This window comes from Rissa tridactyla, chromosome Z (genome assembly GCF_028500815.1).
Source record: "Rissa tridactyla isolate bRisTri1 chromosome Z, bRisTri1.patW.cur.20221130, whole genome shotgun sequence".
Taxonomy (NCBI): domain Eukaryota; kingdom Metazoa; phylum Chordata; class Aves; order Charadriiformes; family Laridae; genus Rissa; species Rissa tridactyla.
In genome coordinates this window covers 50622262-50638352 of record NC_071497.1, presented here as the reverse complement: position 1 = coordinate 50638352, position 16091 = coordinate 50622262, and the positions used below count along the sequence as shown (strand labels likewise).

At 39.2% G+C, this 16091-nt stretch overlaps 1 protein-coding gene across 3 annotated transcripts in view; it reads left to right on the top strand.

The window, feature by feature from the left end:
* ADAMTSL1 (ADAMTS like 1) overlaps nt 1–16091 on the top strand; it is a 468821-nt gene that overhangs the window by 313962 nt on the left and 138768 nt on the right. The gene's annotated exons all lie outside the window — the stretch shown is intronic.

Sequence of the window (16091 nt, the reverse complement as noted above, 5' to 3'; positions counted from 1 at the left end):
TTTGCCATCCTAGTGGGCTTGCAGTGATCCAAGTATTATTTGACTGGGTCTTTATTACAGAGTAGTATATGGACTTTTATAGTAAGTTCTGATTACACCCCTAGGTATGATTTTTTCACACTGTAGTTGGCAACCAAGAAAGAATTGAATGTTGTTCAGCTAGAACATTTTATAAAGCATATAAACATACCTATTCAATTACAATCCGTGCAAGAATCCTGAATTAGTAGAAATTACTTTAAGATCAGCGTATGCTTACATAGACATAGTGCATGTTTCCCCATGGATCAAACAATTGTGTCAGCTCTCTGAACTAACCACAGGGCTATTTCTTAGCATGCAAGATTTGTGCCAGCCTATGGCCACTTGTGTGCTCACCAGCTGTACCTGAGGTTATTAGTGGCAGAAATGAAGAGTAAGTTGTATTGCCTTCTGTGTCCTTAGTACTCTTTTGTGATTAAAGCGTGCTGGTTTTTCACTGTCATTGGCAAATATAGATTTGTTCACAAGATACAACATTTGGAAATTACAAGATTCCTCTCTCATATTTATCCCTTCATTTTTTATGTTGTTTGGAGGTTTAGAATTACTAGTAGCTTAGTGGCACATTTATGTGTCTTTGTTTAATTACTAGTCATTGAGCTAAGTCTTTGTTTCACATGCTGGCCACCTACCAGTTAAAATCAGAAGAGACTTCTGATTGCATTCAAGACACACAAAGCCACTTTTGTGTGTAGAACAAGTTGTGTCCCTGAATTTTTGATTCAATGAAGAGCATGGTTGGAGAGTCTTAAAGAAAAAGATGTTTAAATTATCTGTGTTTACAGATGTAAGGTATAGGAGAGGTTATGCAGTTGCTGATTCAGACACGCTTCATGGCATAGGGCAGTACACATGACCGTGCCAGTTCAGGAATCATGAAAGCTTGTGTGTCGTGCCTATCCCCATATTACATAAACGTAAATATATTTATATTCCGTGAGAGATGGCCTCTATCTTGCCATTGTTCTTCGTGTAAAAAACCTAAGAAATTAATGGGAATTAATTTCTGAGCGCTGTCTTTTTCTTTCTGGATTTTTGCTTTTAGATCCATAGGTAACAGAGATTGAGCAACACCATTTTTCAAATGAAAACCTCTTTTTGTAATGCCCTTTATTTATTCCTAATTGTCTTGTTCCTCCTAAACATTTTAGATTCCTTTCTATATGGATATCTGTGTTATTTGGGTCCCTTTTCCTTTCTCCTTTTTAAAAGATATACAGATTACTTCTGAGATGTAATCTTTGGTCTTGTTTTGAGTTTACCTCAGGATACAGTATGCCGCATTGGTATGATGCAACCAGCTTGAACCACCATGCTTAAGTCAATAGAATGCTTTTTAAGAGAAACAAGGCTCTAGTATTCCACATTAGGAAATTTCTATATGGGTAAAATTAATGGGGATCCAGTCCACAAAAATTTTAAACCATCCAAATTCTAATTTAATTTTCCTTGCTTTTAAAGCAAAATCCTGTACTTTTACTCCATTATTGTTTTTTTGAGGGTATAAGCAATCTCTGCATATGGCAGTTGGAGTTATTGTTCTCACTTTGCCAGTGATCTTTCGTTGCACCTGTGAAATTTGGAAGAAATTGTCTATACTTTGTGGAAGCATTATTTCAGACTCACTGATTACTATTTGCACTGAAGTAAAAACAAGACAGTTTCATGCTCACCTTCACATTTACTGAGAGCAAGAACTTTAAAAAACTTCTGTTTCCATTATTAGCAGTTAACATTCATTGTTCATAGCATTGCATATTGACTATCTTAAGGATACATGTCAGAAAAATTGACAGTTCTATTTCTTTTAAAATATCTGGTATTATGCTTTTATTTGAAATCAAGGTTGTCCTTTCTCATTACACTTTACATCATCATGGCAACAAAAAGAGGGAATCACTGCACAGAACATTTGTGTTAAAACACTGATTTCTCCACTCTGCTTCATGCACCTCACACATAATGCTTAATCTCTCTGAAAATGGAAAAACATGGATTTCTTTCTTTCTTTCTTTCTTTCTTTCTTTCTTTCTTTCTTTCTTTCTTTCTTTCTTTCTTTCTTTCTTTCTTTCTTTCTTTCTTTCTTTCTTTCTTTCTTTCTTTCTTTCTTCTCTTCCTTCCTTCCTTCCTTCCTTCCTTCCTTCCTTCCTTCCTTCCTTCCTTCCTTCCTTCCTTCCTTTCTTTCTTCCTTCCTCTCTTCCTCTCTTCCTCTCTTCCTCTCTTCCTCTCTTTCTCTCTTCCTTTCTCTCTTTCTCTCTTTCTCTCTTTTTCTTTCTCTCTTTCTTTCTCTTTCTCTTTCCCTCTTTCTTTCTTCTTTCTCTCTTTCTCTTTCTCTCTTTCCCTCTTTCTCTCTTTCTTTCTCTCTTTCTGTATCTCTCTCTTTCTCTCTTTTTCTTGCTCTCTCTCTTTCTTTCTCTCTCCCCTTCCTTCCTTCCTTCCTTCCTTCCTTCCTTCCTTCCTTCCTTCCTTCCTTCCTTCCTTCCTTCCTTCCTTCCTTCCTTCCTTCTTCCCTCCCTCCCTCCCTCCCTTCCCCCACCCCTTTCTTCCTTTCCTGCTCTGCTTTTTTTCTCTCCTTCTTGCTCTATTTTTTTCTCTTTTTCTTTCCTTCTTTCTTCTTATCTAGCTTGAAAGAGCCAAAGCTTTTGTTCCTGTCCTGTCTCTTTTCTCCTTCTTTTGCAAGTTTGAAACATATTGGGTTTTTCCTTTTTTTCTTGTGTAGGAAGGCTGCACAAGCAGAATGAAGTGGCTGGCTCTTCAGAAAGAATGAAAATTGTTGTCACATGCTGACAGGAGCTAAACTGAGTAGAAGTAGATTTTTTTCCCCCCTCTAATTTCTTTCGATTCTAATAAACTCTACTAAAACTTCTTACAAGTTTAAAATAAGGTGTATGTTTTCAGGCAAAAATGTGATAATTCAATTGGATGCCCTTGTTTCTAACAAGGATTTGGTCTAATTTATAGAGCATCCATTTCTCAGTCATCAGAGGGTTCAGACAGACAGGCAGCTGCCACTACTCTCTGTTTTCCTAGGGACTCCTGCTCCAGAGGGGTTATTCCAGTCCACAGTACTATCACTGTGTTGTTGGAAATTCACCTGAAGAAAAATACTGTCATATTTCATTCATCTCATTATACATCATCCTCATGAAGAACCATCCTTATACTGGTGCTCGCCAAAATCACACTGTAATTTGGTAAACGTGTGGACAACTCCTCTGTTTCTGTGATTGCCAATTCATCTGTTTTGTTCTCTGACACCACGCATTTTTCATCCTCTCTTTCCTGATGACTTCACTTGGTTGTGGACTGTGACCTTTCCTGACACGTCCCCGTCACTGCCTGCCATATCGCTGGCTGTGGGTTGTCTCTTGCTTGTTCACTCAAGCAGCCGCCTGTTAGTGCAGCTCTTTGTCCCCTCACACATTCACACTTTGGGTTCCAAACAAATGCCAGCCAGGTTGCAGCACTGGGTAGAGGAGCACAGCCCCTCGTTTTCTGAAAGGCCTGTGCCCCAAGCGCCAATAATCCATGAAATCTAATGGGATTTTTACTAATGAAAACAAAATCTCCTTCATGTTATCCAGTTTCCCTGACACAAACAAAAAATCTTGGATTTCTTTTTCTGTTTCTGCTGAAGGGGAAATACTGCATTTTCATTTTTGGAAATTGTTCTCTTGTTCTCTCTGTTCTTTCTGTTATCATAGTCTTCATACTTGGTTCTCTCTCAATTTAATTTTTATCTTCTGCTTGTGTGAATTCCACAAATATTCCTTTTGTTAAGTCTGGCATGGAAGAACAAGAAAATCAGTCTTTGCATTCTCACATGGGTGAGCAAGGATTATCCAAGGCTGCTTCTCTCTCCAGTACTAATGGCAGAATCTGCATGTTGCTGAATAGCATCAGATCAGGATTTAAAAAAAAAAAACAAACTATTATGTTTTTTATTAAACATGTGGCCAGACAGTAAGATGCTGTGCAGTGTTTCCAAAAAGTGAGTCCCATCAATATCATAGCCAAAGCTTCACCTGATGTAAATGAGTATTGCTTCCCTGAAGTCACATTCATGGACAAAGTGCTTGCAGTCTGGGCATACTCTTTTACTTACACATGTGGAATGGCCCTCCTCTTTCTTCTGTTATCCTTTCCTCCTCCCCAGCCCAGGAATCCCAGCTTCACAGGAACCAGGAAAGTGAAAATATGGCAGTTACCTTGTCCACGCAGAATCACTGCTTCCCCTCTGTTCTCATGGGCATTTATTCTTTTCAGGTACTTTTTTTTGTTTTTGCCTGCAATACAAGCCACAGCAAAGTGTAATTTGGGCTCTTGCTTTAAACGTTTCAGCCACAGCAGAAGACAACAGGAGTCCTTCTCTGTGAAAAATCATGACAGCCTCTACAAAGCTTACATCATTTTCATATTGAAAGATTAGACATTGAAAATGCCCGTAACCAGAACACTCCCTTTTAGTTAATTGCTGAAAGGGTGCAACTATGTAAGGTCTCCCATCGCAGGCAAAAACTGTAGCCACAGTCTCTGAAAGATAGTGTAAATTTTATTGAAAAAAAATGAAAAAGGAATGATGCTACAATTAATAGCAACATTTAGTTGAATGGTGCCCATGAAAGAGTCAAAAACAATCTCACTAGCCCAAGAAGCTGGTAAGTTATGTGTCTGGGATGTGTTAAACACTAACTGGTTTCTTATACATGCAGGTGTGTAAGACCTATAGACGCCTTTAAGTTTCTCCAAAGAATCAAGATAAAAGAGGTCTACTTTTTGCTTTGTGTTATTTCAACATAAACCTGGGAAAAAGCAGTCTCAGACTGTCCTGCTGTTGAAAAAACAACTCTGATCCTAATTGTATTATTATCATTATTATTATTATTACTACTACTACTACTATTACTGTTGGTTTTATTAAAGACCACAAAATTATTCATATATATGATGGAATAACAGAATGAATCATATTACAGGTCTAATAGCAGAATTAGATCCAATGATAGAAAAGCTGGCTGTTTCTAAGAAGGGCTTTAAGTCAGTTTGTTACTACAAAAACGTTCTTCAGAACTGGAAAAGGCACTTCTGTTTCTTCTCCCAAAACTGCCCATCTTTCTCCATTACATGCTTTCAGTTTTACAGGTTGCATCCTTTAACGCATCCCAGAGATGCTTGTCTTAATGTCTACTATTTATGATAGTATTAAATTGCTCTTTACAGATCTACTACCAAATACTACTAGAGGCAGTTTTTAACTTTTCAGATTTATTGGTTCCTAAGGCTTTTTCCTGCTAAGCTGCATAGTGAGTTCAAGTCAGCTGACAACACGGTTACTTCCCTTAGTTACCTTTCAGAGACAGTGAAAAGTACCTGTAACAAAAGTGGTCAGTCTACAGACCCCAGTTATGGACACAGGCTGACAACCACTGATTTTAAAAAAACATTAGAAAAGATGATTTAATAAAGTGCAATGGCTTGCTATGGCTTGTTTATTTTTGAACTCAGTATTGCGATAGAAATGTAGCCAGGAAAACTCAGTTGAATTTCCAAAGTTCATCTCAAACTGAGGCAGTCAGTGCACTAGGTTAAGAATATTTTGCCAGAAGTGTATTGCGGATAGTTTCATACCGCTTCTTCACAAATGAAACATATTTGTTTCAAATATTAGCATTAGGTACTGTTGCTTATTATTTTGAAGTTATTTATGTGCTGTTATAAATCTGAGACAGGAGAAGAAATTGACTGTGAATTGAGATTCACCAATTCTAAAAATAATGTAAGGGAAAAATTATGCTCTGTATGGTCATATGCTGCTTTGTTCGGTAGGGTTCGCAGTTTTAATAGGTGAAATAATAATATATAAATTAAAAAAATGTGATAAATGGAAACATCTGTCATTACAGAGGAGTTTGAAACTTACACACCTGATCTCTTCTCATATCTTACTTCATAAACTGTTTTGCAGAATTTTCTGTAGTGAAGATATATTTTGTTAAATAGTTTTTCCCACTGTATAGTTACCAAATTATTATGTTCTGTATATACAAATACATAAATGGCTACATATATATACATGTGCGTGCTTCTAATTTTTTCATTGGAGACAAAGGCTGCACTGGCTGGTGCATAAAGTCAGAAGAGTGGAAAAATCTGTTCTCCTTTAAATAGATGACTGTGCTATATTGCCTGCCTAACAAGCAACAACTGACAGGACAAGAGGAAATGGTCTCAAGTTGAGCCAGGGGATGTTTAGGATGGATATTAGGGAAAATTTCTTAACAGAAAGGGTTATCAAACATTGGAACAGGCTGCCCAGGCAAATGGTTGAATAACCATCCCTGGAAGTATTTACAAGACAGGTAGACGCGGAGCTTAGGGACACGGTTTGGTGGTGGTTTTGACAGTGTTAGGTTAATGGTTGGACTCAATGATCTTAAAAGTCCCTTCCAACCTAGACGATTCTATGATTTCAGGATTGACGGTTTCTCTTTCTCTCTTCCGTCCTCGAAGTGTTGTTGCATGGATGCTTTCCTGATTCCAGCTTAGCCCAAAATACAGAGCTAATCAGGATAGCAGTGTCACTTAGCATTGTGTTTGCTGTGTTTGGTGCATGGATATTGTACTCCCTGGCACAGTAAACCTGCTTGGTACAGGTAAAATATGGATTTTAAAGAACATAGATTAGCAGCAGGCTCTTGAAGGCTGATGAAACTGCCACAGGCCCCAGCTGTCCCTGTGGGATGCGCCTGGGACACTGCTGCAGAAATTGGCACCTGAGCCTCTGGCTATTCCTAGTCATTCCTTAGCTTGGGACCTGATTTCTTTGCATTCCCTCCTCAGACCCTTCAAGTCAACTCCAGTTTTGAGAAAAGAGAAGGCCAGTAGTCTTTTCTACTTTGTCTGAATCCCTGGAAGGAAATGGCTTGCATTTTTCCACACTGCAACAGTCATTGCTCTAATATTAGAGACTGTTTGCATCCTTGCTTGCTACCAGTAACACTGGGGATCATGTGCTTGTTTTGACAAGATCCCATTTTTCTGCACTTTAATTTGGCATACTATCTAACTGTGAAAACTCTGAGAGACGATAATTTCAGAAAGATATTTTTACCTGAGTTGCTGTTTTACATTTGCACAAAAGGACTGAAAGTGCCTGTCATTTGCCCTTTTGATGGCAAAGTAGAGAAATGAATGGCCTTTGTTCTGTTAATTCTCTACAAACAGGCATTATTTCTGTTTCTATCAGTGTGTATTTATTTTTAGATGCATTCAGTCCCCCATGACAGCTTCCAGTAATGATCTTTTTCTTCTGCCAAGGCTATGACAGAAGTCAGGTTAAAACAAAGGATAGCATTGGGGGAAAAAATCTAGGTATTTACATGTTGCTGGGATTTCAGTCTCCTGTAGTTCAGCTATTTCTGGCTCCTGTTTGTAATTGTCTTTTTTTTTCTTTTTTTTTTTTCTTTTCTGAGCTATAAAACACCAGAAGAAGGTGTAATAATAACTGTATTATTTAGGCAAGAGGGTGGCTGTTTTTCCTCAGACATGTAGAAGGCATTATAACAGGATCAGTTCTAAGTTGTCTTTCAATTTGTCCTAGCCTTTTGGCATGATGGTTATAATGGCTTTTCAGTTTCTGATATCTGCACCAAGCTCCTGGGCCTAAATGCTCAAAATGAATCCATCTTTTCTTAGAGTGTATTGGAGCCTGGATGCCTTCTGGGGAGATAACGCTTCAGAAAGTACCGAATTCTTGATTTCTGATAGTCAGCTGCTTTTGATCCTGTGTCAGCTGAACTGCTGTTTGAACTTTTTGTCTAATACTCTTCATCCTCATCTACCTCAAGTTCGGTGGATAACAAATCTTCATTTTGTTTTCTTGTTGATGAATATCATTGTTATGAGATGAAAGAAGGAGCTTTTCTCCCAGCATGACATCTTTCCACCACACATAAAGGAGTGGGGTGGAGAACCTAATGACTCATAAGTGTAATAGCCAAATGGTTAAATTGCTATCATGGTGCCAGGTAACAATGTTTTTGTGGCAGAGAGTGGCAAGGAAATGGGGATATATTTATTGTGTGAAAGAATCTGCATTTGCATTATTAGAACTCCACTCCCCTGCCCTGAGCTATCTGTTTTCCACTTTATGGTCCAAAAGAGATAGGCACCACTGCAGAGATTTTTTGTTCTAGTCTTTTAGCAGAAACAATACCTGCTGCTACTCCCAAGGAGACAAGCTGGCTACTGTGGGAATGTCTTTGACCAGCAGCACACAGATCACCTCCCTTTGCTGAGGGGGAAGCACATTGTAATTTGGGGGCTTAGCAAAAAGAACAGTTTGGAGACTCCTGAGAGTTCTGTTACAGTTACCAGGAAGTGTCCCTATGTCCCTTTATTTCCTCAGGACACCTAAAAACCTGAGGCGTGTAGAGTAGCGCAGAGGGTTTAGCGCTGTGTGAAGATGGAAAGGTGTTCACACGGACTGGGCAGTTTTGAGAGTCCCCACCAAAACAGATGTATGGCTCTCACTGAAGACCATGACAAGGCTTCCAGCTACTGTGAAGATCCAGGTAGGGGGGCTGCAGACATTTTAGCTACTTTCCTTTGTCATCCCAAGTGTCTTCTTGTAGAGCCTGCCTGCACTCCTCTTACACACTGAGCAGCAGGTTGGAATACCACACAGGCTAAGCAGTTTCATCAGTGGCTTGGGGACATGCAGTCTCTCTCAAGTATTTGAGCTGTGGATGAAGGCTGTTCCTTGACAACACAGATTATGTGACTGCCTGAAGCACCAGAAAGTCTGTGCTGGCACTGTTAGCAGCAAAGCACTGCAGCTGGATCCCCATTGATCCAGCCGACAGAGGACCGGCTCCTGTCAACAAAAGAAGCCTGTCTGAGAGAAGGAAGCTTGTATACCCGACAGAAGAGAGGTTTGAGTAGCAATATCGAGCGTGTCATGAAGTCACCAGAGCTGACAAAGGATCACAGTCAAATGTAATGTGTCACAAGTGCCAATTAAATGCTTTTACAGTTTCATGCTTCATAGTCTAGGAGAAGAGAATGGTCCAGAGGGCAGACTTCATTGAATCACCTTTTGTTTCTCAAGCACATTGTTCTGAGGAAGCTGAAGGAGAGCTGCCTTGATGAGTTTTGACTTATATTGGCCTTTGTAATCACCTTCTGTTGGAAGTATTTTCATCTTCTACAAAACCTGGCAAATCTTTCCCTTGGAAATGCTAAATAAGTTATCTATCCAGACAGTATGTACGATTCTTATGGAGAAAATCAAGCATTTCAATAACAACCTGCTATAGAGCGCTGACTACAAAAAATTAGGGATTTTTGTTCTCCTCCATCAGTAAGAACACAAGCATGCAAGAGCAAAGCAGAAACTCATTCTTACTCTGGCAGAATATGGACATGTGAACCCAAACCTAGCCAAAACCAAGGAAAAGTGTGAATGAAATGGATAAATGAATATCAGTAATCACAAAAGCATATTTTCTTCCATCTTATCATTGATTTATAAAACTCTTGGAACTTAATTCAGTTTAAATGTTGCACTTTACAGAATGGCAGCTTCTGGATTTCAATATCATCCGAGAATGAACTAGATAGGGCTTTGTTTCCACATCTGTGGGCTCTCCTATGTTGGCTCACACAATAAATGGGTTGGTTATGTATGATTGAACCTGAAAAATTCAATCTTTTTTACGTAGGAATATTCCTCCTAGTGAAATTTGCATATATGGATAGGAGTTGCCTTTTTCCCACATTCAAGAGTTTAATGCCTCTATAAATCCTCATTTATAAGCTGTAGCTTTTAATTTGATTTAATTGCTTCTTTTTAAATTAACGGTGGTTTCAGAATGAGGTTACATTTATTCTTTTCCTGAGGGAAACCTGAGAAATAGGAAGTTCTCTTTAGTTCCATCTGCTGCTGAGTGTTTGCTGTTTGCTTCTAGAGCTTTGATTGAACCGCTGATTCTCAATGTATTGTGTCAGCCTTGCTGGTAGGGTGAGGCTCCATGAAGATCTTGGTCTGGGCTTAAAAACTGTAATAGCAGCGAACCCTGGCTCTCTGGGAATGCTGGACTGATGGGGCAGATACTGTGCAGGATCTGCAGATTGCCTCCAATGGATCAGTGGTAGATAAGGCAACAAGCAACAACAAATCACTGAGCTGGTCAGCCACATGCTTACTGTGTTGAAAGGTGGATCTCAGTCACTCCAGTGGTTATATTTAACAATTTGGCTGCAGATCAGTGACTGAAGTTTGTTTACACTGCCGAACAGTTGCACATTGTGTTTGTCTCAAGTGCCAAGCGAGTATGTTGATTGCAGGTGTCATTGGGACTACTGTTACCAGCACAGTTACAAATTTGCTTGCCATTGTGAATATCATAGAATCATAGAATGGTTCAGATGAACTTAAAGATCATCTAGTTCCAACCCCCTGCCATGGGCAGGGACACCTCCCACTAGACCAGGCTTCTCAAAGCCCCATCCAGCCTGGCCTTGAACACTTCCAGGGATGGGGCATCCACAACTTCCCTGGGCAACCTGTTCCAGTGCCTCACCACCCTCGCAGTAAAGAATTTCTTCCTAATATCTAGTCTAAATCTCCCCTCTTTCAGTTTAAAACTGTTGCCCCGTGTCCTATAATTACACTCCCTGATACAGAGTCCCTCCCTGTTGCTGACTGTGGTGTTCTTGCACTGAAAATCCTTGGGACATAGGAGGATCCTGCCTTGTGCCTGGTGCTGCATAAGACTGCCTGTCACGGGATCATGTCAGTAGGCTGTGCCAGAAAATGCTAGGGCTGCGAACTGCCATGGTAAGACATCGGTGAACTGAATGGCAGATATTACTTCAGTAGGGGTTGAGAGTCCCTGCATCACCAACACCAGTCGGGTTTCAGTTTGCTATACAGCCTGGAGCTTGTTCTCTCTGCAGTAATTCAAAGAGTACAACAGCTCTTCATCCTGACGGTGAAACAGGATTTTGGACCCAGTTGAAACAGTGGCTCCGATCCAAAACTTTCCTCAGCTGAGCAGTGACAACACAAGTCCCAGATTGAGCCCCACATTAGTATCCATGTGAAGGGCAACTTTGTTTTTCTCAGATTCTCAGAACTTCTTATGTTTGAACTGCAGACATGCCCTTTGAAAAACAGAGAGATTTATTTATAATTGGCTAGATTTGCAAGCTTGCTTTATTACATTATTTCCTGCCCAGAGTTTCTTAATACTGAATAGAAATTATTATGAAAACTTCTTACTTCAGGGTATTTCCAGGCTAGCAGGGCTGAAGCAGAACCTGTCATTGCTGGTCCAGTTTTATTTCTGGAAAAATCTGCTAAACTGAGCCAGAGTTCAAGTCCACAAGGGGAACACATACACACATAACATTCGTGCACGCACTCAGTGAGTTAGTTCCAACTCCTGTTGTGGGACTTTCAGTCCGATGCCTTTAAACTATACACAAGCAGTTGCTCTGCTAACTTGATGGTCATCTTTTTTCTTGCAGTGTCCTGTAAAAACTATTTTGTGAATGTATCCGAGAGTCAGGAGTATCCCTAGTTTTCTGTTTTGCCAACTCACTGGCTGTGAGTGGAATAAAGGGGGGGGTGGGGGGCAGGGGGATATCAAACTCAGCATGAAGTATGGGACTTTAGCCTAAAATGTAATATGGAATCTTTACCTCTGAGCAGAACTGAGGTTTCTTATGCCAGAAAACAATATAGGCTCAGCCAACTAGGGATTAGCTGTTATTATTCTGGCTTTTTGTTGCTTACTTTTTTTATGCTGAACCCATAAGGAGAGTAAAAAATCAGCTCACTTTAGGGGTGGTAAAGAACTGGGCAGGGAGTTGGTACTCACCTGTGATTTCCTTGCTCTGGTAGTGCATGGCTGACGTCTTCCATGTACTGAGAGCCCTACAGAGCTCTCCATGACCTGCCTTTACTGCTGTAAGGGCATTCAACCACAATAGCAATGAGTTTCATAGAAACACCTTTAGAAATGTACAAGAGCTTCATCCAAAGCCTATTGAACTTGTAAGCACATTTTCCTGGTTTTAATGGGGTTTGGATTAGATTGTCAGAGAACTTAATGGAGCCGCTTCTGACATTTTGTGCGGTAACAATCTGCAGTTCAAGCCTCTGACCGTACTTCAGCAATTTGAAACTCAAAAGATCTCAGTGTGGAAAGTCTGTGCTTCATTACCCTGCTTTAAGGGGAGGAAGCTTAACGTGTAATAGAAATGAGTATGAAAACTGCTTACTTCAGAACATTTCCAGGCACAACTTGTTGCAGTAATCCATTTTCATTCCTGGTGGGGGCTTCCTTCCCAGCCCTTTATGGATTGAAAAAGACTTCATCTCCCTAAACCCCCCAGGATGTATTAAGATCAGGACTAGAATGCATTGGAAAAGGAAGTTTCCATCCCACAGAAACTTCAGAATTTCAACATTGGTTCTAGTTTCAAACCAAGACGAGGAGTTGACATTTCAAAGCTTTTCAGGGAGTGAAATATTTCTTCCCCCCAGAACTCTGATTCAAAAATGTCAGTATTTTGTTTCAAACTGTGTCACCAAACCATTAATCTGAGCTGCAGATTAGGGGTACAATATCCCTATTCACTCCTTTGCCTACCAGGTTGATCAAGCAGTATCTTCTGTGGTGCTCATTTTCATGACGAGTCCCCCAGTCACCCCTAGTCAGATGAGTATGCCCATCCGTCAGTATCTCGGCACGCTTTTCTAGCTCTGCAGCCTAAGTGAATCTACTTTTCCTAATAGCTGGGTCTTTCCTAGTGTATTGAACCTTTGGCATCCCTGATAACAGCCATTCCAAAACCTCCCCTCCACGGTTTTTCCATGTTATGGGTGGATGTCGAAAGAAACTAGTCTGCCTTCCTCTTTCTTGCTAACTTTCTCCAAATTTCTGGGGGGATAGTGACATATATTCACCCATACTTTCATTTTTTGTAGTGAGTAATCTGCAGCCTTGATGAAGAGTGAAAATAATGTTATGGAAATTGCATATTCTCATCTCAACTCAGCCAAACCTAAGTTTCTTCTGCTTATAGAGACAAAAGTTATTATTCTCATGAACTGTGTATTATTTCAGGAACACTTCAATATTTTCCTATCTGATCTTTTCATAAGAGTCCAACCTATATAATATTTTCACATAAGAGTTACTAAAAAGCAGTATAAGAAATCTGGAGTGATGTTCTTAATTTTAAAGCACCAGTGACTTCCTTGCAAACACTACCGACCTTCTTACTGAATGTAATTACCTCCAAAAGATGGAAGAAGGATTTCCCTAAGTAATGAAGGGGAAAAAAAAGAAAAAAAGCAGTGAACATGAGAACATTTTTTTATTTCAGGCATTAGTTAATCACTCATAAGGGTTTTTAATGAACATTTCGTACATATTCCCAGAGCTCTGGATATCTATTAAGAGAGATAATCTAACAGAGTAAAGCACAAAGCTCTGCAGAAACCTTGGGGAGAAATAGGAAATCTATTTAATTTCATCCAAATTTCTAATAGCATAAAATTATCTGAGAGACTACCAAGTACAGGAAGATTAAAACACATTTTGTACATACCACATAAGGTTTGGTGTTCACAAGAGGTCTCCATTTTGCTCATGCTTCCATTCGAAAAACAGCATTTCAAAAAAAGAATTATTTTTATGCTATACACTGGCAATGGCTGTCCATCTCAAAAAGCGCAAAGTACCTCAATATAACTTCCTTTCACACCTGAGATTTTCCTGGTGGTTCCCTCTACAAGTTGTGACCTAACTCCAAATTGCTCAATTTATAAATTAACTTTAATCAGGGTACAGCCCATGGCAACATGTGAGCTGAGGATTCATAAAGTTAAAAAGGCTGTAAAGTAGTAAAGGTTGGTTTTGAAATTGGTTGCCTCCTATCTGGATTTAAGATCCAGCCCTTTTCACATCCAGGCAGTTCACATGTTCTTTTCAAAATAGGCAAAGGCATGCAGATTTGGATGCCACTCTCATCTGAACCGTTGAGTGAACGTAAAATATGTTATGAGCAGATATGAAAGGGAATTCTGGCCTTTCCTCTAAAATCTGGGTTCCCCAGCAGGACCCTTCTTGCTGAGGGTGCTAGTGAGCTGTAATGGACTTGAAGGAATTATAATCTGTTTTGTAGGCATTATGTCATACAGTTTTCAGATCATGCAAGTGATTTTTTTCACATCTTGTCTGTACAGAGACGTTCATGGAAGTTAAAGCAAACCAGTCTGTGTGTATCAAAGGTGGTTCAGCTCCTGTACGGATATTCTTATTCAGCAAAAAATAGACCTAAATCTTACATGGTATTAGTGACATAATTTATATATCCGTACTTGGAAGCTCTGAATGGAGTAGTCACAGTCAAGATAATCTTAACTCTGCTTCAGCTATCTAACCATTATTTGTCATGGTGTTTCTAATGTGATAAAGTGTTTCTTGCAGTCTTGGCATGACTAGGTTTTCAGGGAAATGTATCATTATGTGTGCCTGTTACTTCATTAGCCCTCATTAATTCCCCTGGAGACATCACAATATGATGCAGAAGCATAGGAGACTGACCCAGTTCTGACCAAATGGGAGTGGATAAAGTCAAAGAAATTTGATGATAGGTTTCATCAAGCCTGAATCTAAACCTATAATAACTTAAATTAAATTAATTATACTACCAATATGACAGATAACTAAGGAAACTGCTATTGTACCAGTTGTAAAATAATGACGTTAGAAATGGGAAATGAATTGCTAAAAGTAGATGCTGCATGTTAATCAAAGCTTGCATTTCACAGGCAAATGAACAGAAAGTGTCAAACCCAGAAGTACATCTCACCCTAGCAGAGATCTGCAATTCTGCACATGTAGATTTGCACAAATAAGGAATATTAGTCTGAATGCTTAAGTAGGCAAGTTACACATGCAGCTCTTTTGAGCCTGGATGATAAGTGCCCTTGTTTCTAGGACACTAGTTAAGTTTCTAGGACCTAGCTCTCTGATTTAAGTGAAACTTAGAGACGCAGGAAAATTTAAAGCTTAAATAAGCACTTCATTTAAAATTCCCTATGCTTATATATACTCTCTATTTGGCTAAGAGTCTTAGCACAAACTCATTAGAAGTAGAATTCATACACAAATATTTTTTCATTGCTTACTTTGCACGCCAGAATGCTAGAAGGCCTTTCATTTTCTAGTATGTTTAAAGGTAATTATAACACTGTATGGACTTGCTTAATTTCTTGGATTTCAATTATTTATGTGCAAAATTCATAACTTGGATTCAGAATTCAAAGTTCAAACAAAAGGTCTACATTAGCACTGTGCTAAATAAATTTTATATTCCATTTATTTTATTTTAAATGCATTTAATTATAAATTTAAACTTGATTCTCCTGGGAACTATAGTTTTTTCGCAAACTGAGAAGCCTAGTTTATCTATTCAAGTTTTAAAATTTTGAACCAAACAATTCGCATGTAAGCATAAAGCCAGTGTCAGAGCAGGTAATTGAATTTCTGACTCTTCTTAGTTCTCTTTTTTCAACCATCCCTTCCTTCTTTATCAGATCTTTAATGATGTCTGAACACAGGCATTGATAGTGTGGAATGGGATTATTGTCAAACATAATTAAAACCACATGGTTTTCCCAACTGTATAGCAGGTAAAATTTCACTGAGATCTCAGTCATGTTAGTATATATCTGTGCTGCTTCATACTTTCATCTATCTATCTGCTTCCTATCTGTCGTCTTATCTATTTCAGGCATTCTTCTTTGTGAAACTCTGAGAAGTGTAATTTCTGATAGGAGTCTGACCAAGAAATGCTCACAATGCCCTAAAAAAACAGCCTCCAACAATACTCTTTTCTTTCTCTGGACTGCAAAAGCCATTGAGTACTAACCTGCTCACTATCTCATGTCTGAGCTCAGTTCAAACTCCCAGCCAGATTTGCTCAGCCTCTTTCATTGCTAAGGTACTTTATGGCCCTCTAGAGATGCT